The following is a 13,278-nucleotide window of genomic DNA, read 5'->3' on the forward strand; positions in this document are numbered from 1 at the left end:
ACCTTCATCATTGGGTATCATTGTGAACAACGACATTACATCCAGAGTAACAAGCCATGTGTTTGAAAAAAACATCATTGCTATTCACAAAATTAGATAGTGTCAGTAAAAATTCCTGTGTATCCCTAATTATAGTATGTGTAGTCCTAACTATCTCTCCAAGTTTCTTCTCAATATATATAGAAAGTGGTTCTGTCAACCACCCCTTCCTGAGACTATAGGTCTCATCTTAAGTTTATGAAGGTCCTTATGGATCTTCGGAAGACCCCTAAAAGTAGGAATAGTAGGTAATTCAACCAAAAAATAGGATCAATGATATCACACATCAACAGATCATACAAATTACTATGTACATTATTAATAATCTTGTTCAACTGTGTGCAGTTAATCATTTTATAAGTTTCATTACCATCCAATATTGTTTGCATAGTCATATCATAATACTGTCTATCTAAAATAACTGTGGTCCCTCATTTATCTGCAGATCTAATAACTATTTCAGTATTATTACTTAATCCAATGAGCGCTTTATGTTCAGCTTCATTTAAATTAAAAAAAAAAGTTTGATTACAATTAAACTTCCCTTCATTGGCCATTTGTATAAAATCCCTTTCACATGCTTGCTCAAACACTTCTAGGAGAAGGTGCATGCATGGTACAAAAACACTGTTTTTTTTTAAATAGAACATATTCAGTATCATGATCATTCTTGTACAACATTTTCAATGCAGTACTTCTAATAAACATCTTAATATCAAGTATAAAGTCAATAATGTCCATTCCTTTAGAGGGTATAAAAGACAACCCTCTATTAAGAAGTGACTTTTCAGAAATACTCGAATCATAATGAGACAAGTTAACTACTAACTCACCGTAACGTTCCATCTGTGTTGCCTCTCATTTGTTCTTCAACTTTCCCACCCTCCATCCTCCTGCCTTTTGGAGGATCTAACAGATATTGTTTTGGACAGATGCTTCTGTTTCCCTTTAAGCTCCTGAAGTAACCTAGCTTGGCTGATTACTGTATTCTATGTAATGTCTCCTGCCTTTGGGTGTTCTGTTTATGTGATATGCTGGGTTGCAACAAACTCGATCTGAGGGATTTGAAGGATAGGGGCATCATGGGTAGGGAAGGAGCTCAGATGTTTGAGCTTACAGCTTTGGTATATGGGCAAGTTGGATCCGATGCTTGGACTGAAACCCATAGGTTGAAGAGCAAATGAGAGGCAACAACACAGATGGAATATTATGGTGAGTACATAACTTTTTTCCATCTGTGTTGTCCATCTTCATTTATCCTTGACTCCCACCCCCCTTCCAATCAGGATTTTGGTGGAACGAGTAATGGTCCTAGTTATATATTTTTTCATATCCGACACCCGATATGTACTCGGTAAAGTTCTTTTTTCGAATTATACTTTCTATCCTTTTTTCTATCTGCAGACTCGATCTGTGGTAATTTGGAAAGGAGCATTCTGGGTAGGACTCAAGCGCGAGAGTTTTTTGGTTCTCGGGAGCTATCGTAATGGCTGAGTCAGAACCGAGCCCATATGCCAAGTATAGAACCCATATGCTAAAGATAAATGAAGATGGACAACACAGATGGAACATTATGGTAAGTACACAGCAACTTTTTTTTTCTTACATAATAAACAAAAGTATGTAAAAAAATTCAGTGCAGAGAGAAACAAGTAATTTTTACATAAATTACAGAATATAAAACCACAAACCAAGGAACTGAAAAGATATATATATATATATATATATATATATATATATATATATATATATATATAGAGAGAGAGAGTTTACCTTTGAAATGTTGAAAATCATATTGTCGATCCGACATGCCAAATTCTAGATGTCGAATATCACAGAAGTTCGAAACTCAGCAAATCGAACAGCAGATTCGCTGAGTTTCAAACTCCAATATCAAACACAATGTAATGCAGGGGGGTGAGCCCCCTGCACCCACCTAACTCTGAGATTGCACTACAGTGGGAAAAGGGTCCATTTCCCGATCCCCACTATAGTGCAATCCACACCCAAAATGCCGAATCTGCAATGAGCGAATATCACTGTGCATTCGCTCATTGCACATTCGATGCACATTTGTTCGTCTATACGAAAACTGGAAAACGTCCTTTCACACAATCCACTTTCACATATGTGCAGTACGCACATATAAAGGTAAATATATATATATATATATATATATATATATATATATATATATATATATATATATGTGTACATTTACAAGAAAGATCAAGAAGCATGAATAATCATGGCAGCACTTTGCATAGTTAATTAGGTGTCATATCAGCATATATTCACAATTTCATAAAAGTAACAAAGTATGGTAGATAAGCTCTTTATCTTAAGAGGCACATATTTCTTCCATAAAGGGTTACATAGAAAGGTATTCTAGAGAAAGAGAGAGAGAGACTTTGTAACTGGTCTGATTAATTGAATGTAGTACAAAGTACATCATTAGTAAGAAGTAGTAGCGGGAGAAATATGGAATTGGAGAAGAGAGTTATGAAGAAAATCAGTGAAGCAAGAAGTGAAAGAGTTTAGAGATTCAGTAAGAAGAAGGTAGTTCTAATTTCCAGGGGTAATGCGTTCCATAATTTTCTAACTGAATAGAAGTATAACCATTGAATGGCACCTTTGTTTGGTTTATATAGAGTTAAAAGTTGCTTGTCTTTGGAACAAAGAGCCTGGGTTATGTGTATATATTTGAAGTATAGAATCTAAGGCAGGACAGGTTTCAGATTTAGAGATGATTTTTGGATCATTGCTAGCTGGATGTAGTTTAGATATTGGTGATGTTCAAGCCAGTTAAGGGAGCTAAGGGCAACACCAGGATGTTTATAGAATGGTAGGTCAGTTGCAAATTTAGCAATTTTATTGTAACAGGTTTCAAGTTTATTTCTTAGTGTAATTTCAAGGTTGGTTAATATGGAGGTACCATATATAAAGTGGGTAGCAGGTATGTTGAGGCTAGTTTTATTTTAGTGGCTGAATCCATGAAGTTTTTATGTCGATAAAGCATTCCTAGTATATGGTGTGTTTTTTGATAGTATGGATATGGAGGTCAAAGGTAAATTTGTTGTCTATTGTTATCCCTAGTAGTTTGCTATGTTGAACAGCTTCAATTTCAGTGTTATTGAGATAAAATATTTTGAAGTCAGTTGAGAGTGCCTTTGGTGTAAAAAGGAGTAGTTTGGTTTTGTTTGCCTTGAGTAACTGTTCTGCCATATTAAGCCAAGACTTAATGGATGAGAAGGTAGTTTGGGTTATTTGTCTAAGGTGTACAGTGTTATTGGAGGAGGAAATGAGAGCTGAGTCATTGGCATATTGGATGAGGAAGGTGTGACAGGAAGCAGTATGGAGATTAGGTAGGAAGCTGTTGAAGAGAAATGGTCCGAAGATGGAGCCTTGTGGAATTCCTGTTTTATTGGTTAGATACTGTGAGAGAGGGCCTTGCCATTTTATGCACTGTTGTCTTTGATATAGGTAGCTCGAAAACTGCTGTTGAGAGGCTCTGGAGAGGCCTACAGAAGAAAGTTCCTGTAAAAATTTGGGGTGCGATACAGTGTCAAATGCTTTTGAAACTTCAAGAAACATTGCTGAGGTTAGTAGGCTAGGGTCTCAGACTCTGTATCTGTAAATGAGATTAGAACAGTCATTGTACTATGTGCTGGTCTGAAGCAGTGTTGGGTGATGCAAGTAGTTTCTTCTGAGTAAGGTGGTCAAGGAGTTTATATATGCATATTTCCAAAATTTTAGAGAGAGTAGACAGAAAGGAGATGGGGCAATAATTAAACAGTTCACTAGATTTTCCTCCTTTACATAGAGGGGTTATAATTTATTTTTTTCCAGAGGGATGGGGCATATGATTCTTTGATGGATCTGTTGATGAGGATACTAACTGGGTAGGCAATAGCTTCAGCTGACATTTTTAAGTATTCAGAGGGAGGTTTTGAGCAGAGAGAGAGAGAGAGAGGATGGTTTTATTTTTTTTGTAGTAGGTGCCGTGTATAACTCGTGGGTACAGGTTGCATTGAAAGGGATGATGGTTGTAGAGGTATAGGTGGGGTACTTTGGGATGAGAATGAAGTGAAAGCTGTGGAGTTTGTATTGAGGGGCTTCTTAGGATCATTAACCAAGCTGGCTACTTTCTATAAAGTGAGAGATAAGAATTTCTGTTTGATGTGGAGATTTCTTTGGGACTGGAGCAGGATTTTATTTGGACCCAGTGGTGAGTAGTGAAGCGATGGTGGACTAAATTCTTTTGGGGATTATTTTTATGGTCAGATAATTGCTGTGTAAAATATTGTTTCTTGTCGCTAGCTATAAATTTCTTTGCTTGATTAGATAATTGTCTATAATTTTGTAAGGCTATTTCATTTATGTTTTCTTTTTTTGCCATTCCTTCTATGCTTTGTCCCTGTTTACTAGTATATTTTTTGTGGATTCTGTAAGTCAGGGTGTATGATTGACTTTAATCCTTTTGTTAGAAGAGAAGCTAGGCTGTTAAGGGTATCTAGGAATAGTTTGTTGAAGTAGTTGACTGCATCATCTAAAGGTAGTGTTTTTAGCACGGACCAATTTAAGGATTTTAGTATGTTAACAAACAGCTGCTGTCTAAAGTTAGATTGTGGGAGCTTTTGTAGTTATGAGTTTTAGGTGATTTGAGGTAGTTTTGTAGGTATATGCAGGTAGATAGTCGCTTAAGGTGTCTGAGAGAGTACTGGAGTTAGAATATTTAGTAGAGTCTTTAACTAGGATCCAGTATATAATAGAACTTTGGTTGTTATTTTTATAAGTTCTAGTAGGGGCTCTAATAAGTTGTGTGAAACCAGAAAGATTTAGACCATTAGTTGGGAAGTCAGCGATTATGTTTTGCCAATTGATATTTACATCACCCATGATGATAGTTTCATTGGGTATATTTTGAGACATCCGGGATCAAATATTGTCTAATATAGGATAGTTTTGACCGGGGGAATGTACTGTACTGTGATAAAAAGTTGTTTAGTTTTATTGAGTTTTAAGAAGGCTATGAGGATTTTATCATTATTGAATTTAGGAATGGGCTTTGAGTAAGGTATAATTGTATATGTAGAGGAGTAGATTAGAGCAAACCCTCCTACTTTTTTATGAGTTCTATTAGATCTTATTATGCTAAAGCCTGGCGGAAGCAGTTTGGTGTCCTGAATACTTGGTTTTAGCCATGTCTCTGTGATTGCAAGTATATCGGCGGTGTACTGTGATAACCACAAGTGGAGGTCTGTTATTTCATTACATATGCTGTGTAGGTTTAGTGTAACCAGAACTAATGAATTGGGAGATAGTAGACTATAATTAATGGAAGTTGAGGAGGGTCCTGGATTTGGGTGAATGTCCCCACATTAGGATAAACCAGAGATATGGGAGAGTTAATTGAATACAAATGTAGGAGTTTATTTTGGTTTTAGGTTTATGAGAAGGTTTGGCTTAGAGTTAGTGGAAGGTTGTAGGATTTTGTATTTTGTAAGCTGGAGGATATTTGACTTAATAGGCTGGCTGATATGTTGGAGTAGCTATTTGCAGTTTTTCATAGATTGTGTTAGATGTAATAGATTTATTGAGAGTATATATGTTTTGGGTATTGATTGTAGTGCTGTGAGTTAGAAGAATGAGAGTTAGTGAAAGGTAGAGTAGGTGGATTAAGGCTGGGTAATGTTATGCCATTTTAAATGTAATTAGAGTGCAAGTGAGAGATCAGGGAGATAGGGGAGTATTGGTAGACTTGGACTTAGAGAGGATGTGAAACAATATGTGGGAAGAGATAAAGTGATTGTAAAGACTGAAATTAATTGATTACTTAGGGGGTGGAGTATATGATTAGTATGGAACAGTCTGTGATTGGTTGGAGTTGTTGATGAGGTTGAGTTATGGTTAGTTTAAATATAAGGATTGGGAGGGTGGCCTAATGGTTAAGGTGTTTGCCTTACAAACACAAGGTGCAGGGTTTGAGTCTCACAAGGGATAATTGGCTAGGCTTAAAATGGCTTGCAAGGCAGTTAGCTTAGTACTAATCTATGAACCTATGAACCTATTTATAATTGATGTCAGGGTTGGTAGAAATTGGAGGTAGGGTAGGGGAGAGGAGGGTGGACCCTAGTTGTGGCTGCTCATGAGGCCACAGAAACAATAAGCCACTTAGTGCTTTATGCTTTACTATTGTTTAAATTCAATAACAAAAAAAAACAACCTTTGTGGAGAGTGGCAGTACGACCATGGAGTTCTATAGAAAACAGAGTTTGATGAGAGTGGTTATTTAAGTAGCGCATCAATTACTAAAACAAATAGTAGATACATTTAAATAGTAGCGGACAAATAGATAAAGGCTGAGGTGAAACTACCTATTGCTGCAGGGGTGGGAGGGCTGGGGCTGTAATTGGTAACTGTTAGAGGAAAGAACGACCACTATTTACTGCTTATAATACAATGGGAAAACCAGTTAAAATACAGAAAGGTAAGGGGACTTAAAGTGAAGGGAAAGAGGTGGGGAAAACTAGCTAGACAGGAAAAATAATAAAGCCTGCAACTGAATGTAAGCATACATTAAAACATTCCACAGCAAGGTTTCATTTTTTAGTTATCGATAAAATTCTAGGTGACCGCACAGTGAAATCGGGTTGGCATAAGAAATTAGATATTAAAGAGAAAAAATGGATAATTAAGTTGGGTTCACTTTTTTATCCAGGACTTAATGAACATCTTTGAATGGTCTATTATTTATTCATGAGTTCACCAATCATGTCTATTGTTTTTTGTTTCTAATTAATATTTTTGTATTAAGGACTTCTTTTTTGCTTTTGTTTTATCACACTGAAGAAGGCTAAGCTAACTCTATGCCAAAACCGGTCTGTGAGATTGAAGTCTGACTGATGTTTGACGAATAAACTACTTTTTCACAGCCATTCAGTTGCTGGCTTTATTATTTCTCCTGGGTATCTTTTCTGGCCGTGCAATTTTCTCCGTGCAGGGGACTCTTTTTCGCGAAAAATAGCTAGAGCCAGTAATGTGCTAGTGAAGGGAAAGAGGTGGGGGAAAACTAGCTAGACCCAGTAATGTGCTATAGATAACTATGTGAAAGCAGAAAAATAAAATGTCAGACTGCAATATGTCAAACATTACATAAGGTTTTAGCTGAAGCTGTGCCGCAAAGAGTAAACAGTGGTTGAGCTGCTGGGATTCCTAGTAGTCAGGAAGGGTGCTTTTCTATTGTATGAGCAAACAGGCTTAACACCTAAAAGTGAAAAGGGGAGAGCAGGTGAAATTTCTAAAATAGTTGTAATATTAAAAGAAATGAGGGGAAAAGTTATAGAGGCTAAATAGGAAGGTGTAGTACTCGTTCATAGGTAGGTACTAGGCTTTCGGCCCAAGAGCCTACGTAAGCCTAGCCAACAAGGTTCCCTGGCTGACACCACCCAAGAAAGTTAGTTTCCTGTGCCACTGTCGAGCAGAGACACAGAAGTGATCCCCGGGGTGTATTTCTTATTTCCCATCCAGTCATCAAGATTTTTCTTGAAGAGTGCTAATGAAAAACTTTGCTTGACATAGATGGATAGTTTGTTCCAGAGTATGGGAAGTCTCTGGGACAAGACTGTATCCCTCTGGCATGTCCTGTTTATTGTGGTGACAAGGTTTAGGTCCCTAGAGCGTGTAGCTCGGAGGGATTGGGATTTCTTTAGGTGTAGCATGTCCAACAGCTCTAGGTTTGATATAGCTTTATATGTTAGGCAGAGATCACTTCGGAGTAGGTGATATGCTACTGAGTAAAGCTGGAGTTTTTTGAGGTGGTCAGTATAGGGCATATATTTGAGGCCAGTAATCCTCTTTGTGAGGTACTGCTATGGCCTTTCCAGCTGCTGCAGATGTCTTGAGGTACATTCCAAAAGGGGCATTGTACTCTATAATGGGTCTAATGAGTGTCGAGTAGAGGGGAACAATGACCTCTTTTTTTCCTGGATGAGAACCCTTTTATGATGAGGGTGTGCCATGTAGAAAGACTTCCTGACTACTGTGGTGATGTCACTATCAAAGAAGAGACTACTGTCCACCTGGGTCCCAAGGTCTCTCATCACGCATTCAGTGTTAAGTAGATTGCTACCTATGTGATATTTCATGGGTACAGAGTTTTTACCAAAGGGGATGACACTGCACTTTTTGGCATTGAGCTTGAGGCCATGGCTCTGACACCAAGCATCTGTCTCAGCGAGGCCCTTCTGTTGGATGTCCACATCATTTAGGGACTTCACTATTGCTCCTAGTTTGCAGTTATCTGTGAACTTCATTAGCCAGAGGCCTTCTGTGTTAGCCTGTACTTCAGAGAAGTAGATACCAAATAGGAGAGGTCCCAGGATGGAACCCTATAGTACTCCACTTGTCACTGCTTTGAGGTCAGATTTGGAATCTGCAACTTTTACAGTGTGGGTTCCGTCAGTGAGCCAGTTTGCAACCCATCTTGTGACATAGGGATTTATAACTAGTTTAGTGAGTTTAGCTATAATTCCAGAATGGGGGATGGTGTTGAAAGCCTTGGGGAGGTCAGGATAGGCTATGTGAACCACCTTACCCTCATCTATGGCTTTGCTGACTGCCTCAAAGAAGTCGATCAGGTTCAGGAGGCATGATCTGCCTTTCATAAACCTGAACTGGGTGGGATCCAGAGTTTGGAGGTTGCCAATGTCTTTGTTTTTGAGTTCCATGATGATACGTTCCATGGCCTTGCAGACTAGGCTCATAAGGCTAATGGGTCAATAGTTCCTGGGATCAGTGGTGGCTCCCCCTTTGTGGAGTGGGATGGCTGTTGTTGTGCGCCATTCAGTGGGCACAAAGCCTGATGCAAGGCTATTATTGAGCGTGGTGCTTAAGTGGGGAGCCAGTTCGTTCTGAAGTTCATGTAAAACGCAGCCTGGGATGTTGTCTGGTCCCATGGATACTGTGTTTTTGACTTTAGAGAGTGCAGCTTTTACCTGCATAGTTGTGATTACAGGGACTCTGCATTCTTTCTGTATAGATATGGGCCCTTTAGGGGGTGAGAGGGGGGTAAACTTAGCACTGAACCTATCTGCCAGGATGTTGGCAATATCAGTTGGTTCTGTAATTTTCTTGCCTTTGTGCTGTAACTTAGAGCAGATCTGTGTGTTGCCATCGAGATTCTTGACATAGCTATATAATGCTTTGTGGTTGTCCTTGGAATTAGTGGTGATTTTGTTTTCGTAGCTAGCTATGGAGGATCTTATAAGGGATCTCAGCTTCTTACTGAGGCTGACCAGGGAGCTCCTCCACTCATGGGATTTTACTCTCTTTTACAAGTTTCTTCCTTCTGTTGTACAGTTTGTTTATGGCAGGGGACCACCAGATTGGCTTCTTTGTTTGGAGGATAGCGTCTTGGTTTTGTTTGGGATAGCACGATCCATGCACTCGTGTAAGTGCTTATAGAGTGCATTTGTGTAGGAGCCAGCAGTTGTAACTGTATTGTTACATTGGTAGGACAGAAGGAAGTGAGTGATATGACTACACAGAGTAGAAACAGTATAGTGAGAAGAAAGTTAAGGGTTAGAAGAGAATAGCATACAGGAATAATGTCTAATGTAAAAATATTAGAAAATGCTTGCCAAAACTGGCTTCAAGCGAGCACACCAAGAAAAGTTTTTTTTTTTTTTTGCAGTGGGCAAGACCCCCTTGTAATCCAATTGGGGCACTCCTTCCCCAACCCCCAAGCTTATATGTACTAACTCTGGGATTGAACAGTTGTAGAGAAAAAGACAGTCTGCAGTGTCACCAAATGTAGTTCCAGCAAATTTAACTTCGATCATTTTACGTTTGCTGAAACTACCTTTGGTGATATGACCTGCTCCCAACAAATTAAATATTAATTTTGTGTATATTAATTTATTATGGGCTGCACTATCTTTAGTGCCTCATAAAATGTAGCTGCAATGAAGTACTGATTTTTATAGTGTGAGTTTGATGGAGTATTGATGGATTGTTATTATACGTCACCTCCGTACTTTGGACTGCATGCAGTAGGCAATAGGAACAAGGAAGCTTTTGTTTTTGACAGTCCCAAATTAAGTAATTACATTGCTGTTTGCTTTTGTTCAGAGGCAGTGGCCTAAAAATGCAGCCTCACATATAGTTTCCTTTATCTTCCTACTAGTCTACTAATAAGTTTTACAGGCAAAATCTCTCTCACACACACACACACACACACACACACACACACACACACACACACACACACACACACACACACACACACACACACACGTGTGTGAATATCTGTGTGTGTGTATATATATATATATATATATATATATATATATATATATATATATACATTTATACATTAAATCCCCCTGCCCAATCTTGTTATAAACTTCCTCGGGATATTAGAAATATTAATCACCCACAAAAATTCAAGACTGCTACCAAAAGCTTTCTAAACAGTACATGGATCTGCCACTGTAACTACCTTCAGTGACTTTCCCACCTGCTACTCTACTCCCTGTCACCTACCCCCTTATTCTTACTGAAGTAGCGGAAATGATTTTCGGAAGATGCGGCCAGCCTTGCTGCAATCTTTTTGCCATGTCCACGAACACAAAAATGCAGCAGCTACTTTGCCCTAATTCCCCCTCCGCTGACCCCCCCCAAGGGATGTACTAGTGCATGATTGGCCCCCGGGTCTCCTCTATGCTTTTCCTCCATTTCTTTTAATGCCCAAAGTTCTTCAGAAAGCCAGCATATTGGAAGGACCTTAATACTAATAGCCCCTTACTGGCCTCGTCAAATTTGGTTCCCCTTCTTGAGGCCTCATCTTCAGGAGGAACCATGGATTTTGGACCCAGTGCCGGATCTTCTAATTCACTTTTCAGGAATTCCTCACCTATCCCTTCAAACCCTCAAATTGACAGCTTGGCTGTTCTAATTCCAAACATAGCCAGGCTACAAAATCTTTCATCCTCTGCACGGCACATTTTGATATCTTCTCAAAAGACCTCAGTGAGAAAGTTATATCTTGGCAAATGGAACAGATTTTCAGTTTGGGCATCAGAGAATCATTTTGACCCTTATTCAGCATCTATGCCTTCTATTCTGGAGTTCTTGACAAAACTTTTTAATGAGGGGGCAGCTGCAGTGACTATTCAAGTCCAGTTGGCAGCGATGTCAAATTTTCACTTTGGAATTGATGGTCCAAACGTTGTGTCCCACAGACTATCTAAAGGTTTTCTTAGAGGCACTAATCTTTTGAGACCACCTATTAAGCCCCCTCTACCACCTTGGAATCTATATTTTGTTCTCTCTTGGATAATCCCCCCACCCCTTGAACCTGCATTTTCATGCGACTTAAAATGTTTGACATAGAAAATAGTCTTTTTAATAGCCATAACGTCAGCTAGGAGGGTATCAGAACTGCAGGTGTTATCGATCAAACCTCCTTACCTATTGTTTCACAATGGTAGAGTATCACTACATACACAGCAGTCTTTTCTGCCAAAAGTATGTTCGGAGTCCAACCTAAATCAGTCCATCAGCCTAGCAGTTTTTTTCCCTAAGTATGGCAATACAATAGAATATATGCTACACCAACTGGATGTTTATAGACAATTACATTTCTGTTTACATAGAACAAAAGAGTTTAGAAAGTCTGATCAACTGTTTCATTTTCTGATGCCAAGAAAGGTGCACCTGTAGCAAAATCCACTCTGTCTAGGTGGTTATCAGACTGCATTTCGTTCATATATAATTCAGTGAATAAACAACTGCCAAACAAAGTAAAGGCTCATTCTACTAGAGCAGTTTCTACTTCTTATGCGTTTCGTGCCAAGTTGCCAATAGGTACCATTTGTGCAGTTTCAACTTGGGCGTCACCTCATACCTTTATCACTCATTACAAAGTAGATTTGGCCTCCAGAGACAGGCCTCCTTTGAGTCCACTGTTCTGAAGAATTTACTACCGTTAACCACCCAAGATCATGGTGCTAGGGATGCTGTCTCATCAGTCAAGAATGAAGGCAAGATAGGACAACTTCACATAAAGAAGTTATGTACTTACCATAACATTCCATGTGAGTTGTCCATCTCACCTTCATTCTTACGTCCCACCTCAACCCCAGTCTGTGGCTTCGAGAGGATGAAAAGATGTCTGATTGGTGCCTGCTTGGCTTTGACCCTATTCTAGTCTTCTAGATAGTTGATATATGTATGTTTATATATATATATATATATATATATATATATATATATATATATATATATATTTAAGGGTGGGTACATGGGCAAACAAGATCTGGGGAAGGCACTAGAGCATCATGGGATAGAGAATAAGCCACAAGCTAGGTGAAGATCTCAAGCCTGTGTAACCGGTTGAGTCGGAACCGAAGCTCGGTTCTAAACTCATCAGTAAAGAACGAAGGCAAGATGGGCAACTCACATGGAACATTATGGTAAGTACATAACTTCTTTTTTTCTTAGTTATTTATAAGTGTAATGGGGACTGTAATGTAAACAGGTGCTCCTGTTTTTTTCTCCCCTCTTGTCTGTTTCTCCTTGTTCAATTTTAAGAAATAGAGACACTGGAATGTAAAAAAAAAAAAAAGAAGAAAAGTGTGCTCAAAAGAGCATGACAAAAGAAAAATTGATGTACTTTTTTCATACTTTCATAGGGAAATGACTGGATTATGGCCCTTAGCTTGAACAAGTTTTAAGGGAAAGCAAGTAACTGAAAAAGAACATTGACTATTATAAAGCTTTTTTCTAGCAAGTAAATATATGCTTAGTAGTGACTTTGTATCTGGCAGGCGGCCATGGTGGTGCAGCAGTTAGCGTTGCTGCCTCACAGCAAGAAGTCATCCGGTTTGATTCTTGGCTGGGGTGCTTTCTGTGTGGAGTCTATATGTCCTCCCTGTGGTGACGTAGGTTTCCTCCCACATCCCAAAGACATGCAGTAGGTGAATTGGTCACTCTAAATTGGCCCTAGGTGTGTGTGTGTGTGTGTGTGTGTGTGTGTGTGTGTGTGTGTGTGTGTGTGTGTGTGTGTGTGTGTGTGTGTGTGTGTGTCTTCTGTGGAAGGTTGGGTGCTGGGCTGACAACTCAACACTGTAAAACTCTACTGCCAATCATGAGCGGACAGATGATCCGCTGTGGCGACCCCTAAACGTGAAAAGCTGAAAGAAGAAGAAAAAGTGACTTTGTACTTGGCCTCATGTC

At 39.0% G+C, this 13,278-nt stretch overlaps 1 protein-coding gene across 1 annotated transcript in view; it reads left to right on the plus strand.

Annotated features, from left to right (window-relative positions):
- ZMYND10 (zinc finger MYND-type containing 10) overlaps positions 1-13,278 on the plus strand; it is a 1,873,846-nt gene that overhangs the window by 655,880 nt on the left and 1,204,688 nt on the right. The window lies entirely within an intron of this gene.

This window comes from Protopterus annectens, chromosome 7.part0 (genome assembly GCF_019279795.1).
Source record: "Protopterus annectens isolate FY-2018-M chromosome 7.part0, PAN1.0, whole genome shotgun sequence".
Lineage (NCBI taxonomy): Eukaryota > Metazoa > Chordata > Ceratodontiformes > Protopteridae > Protopterus > Protopterus annectens.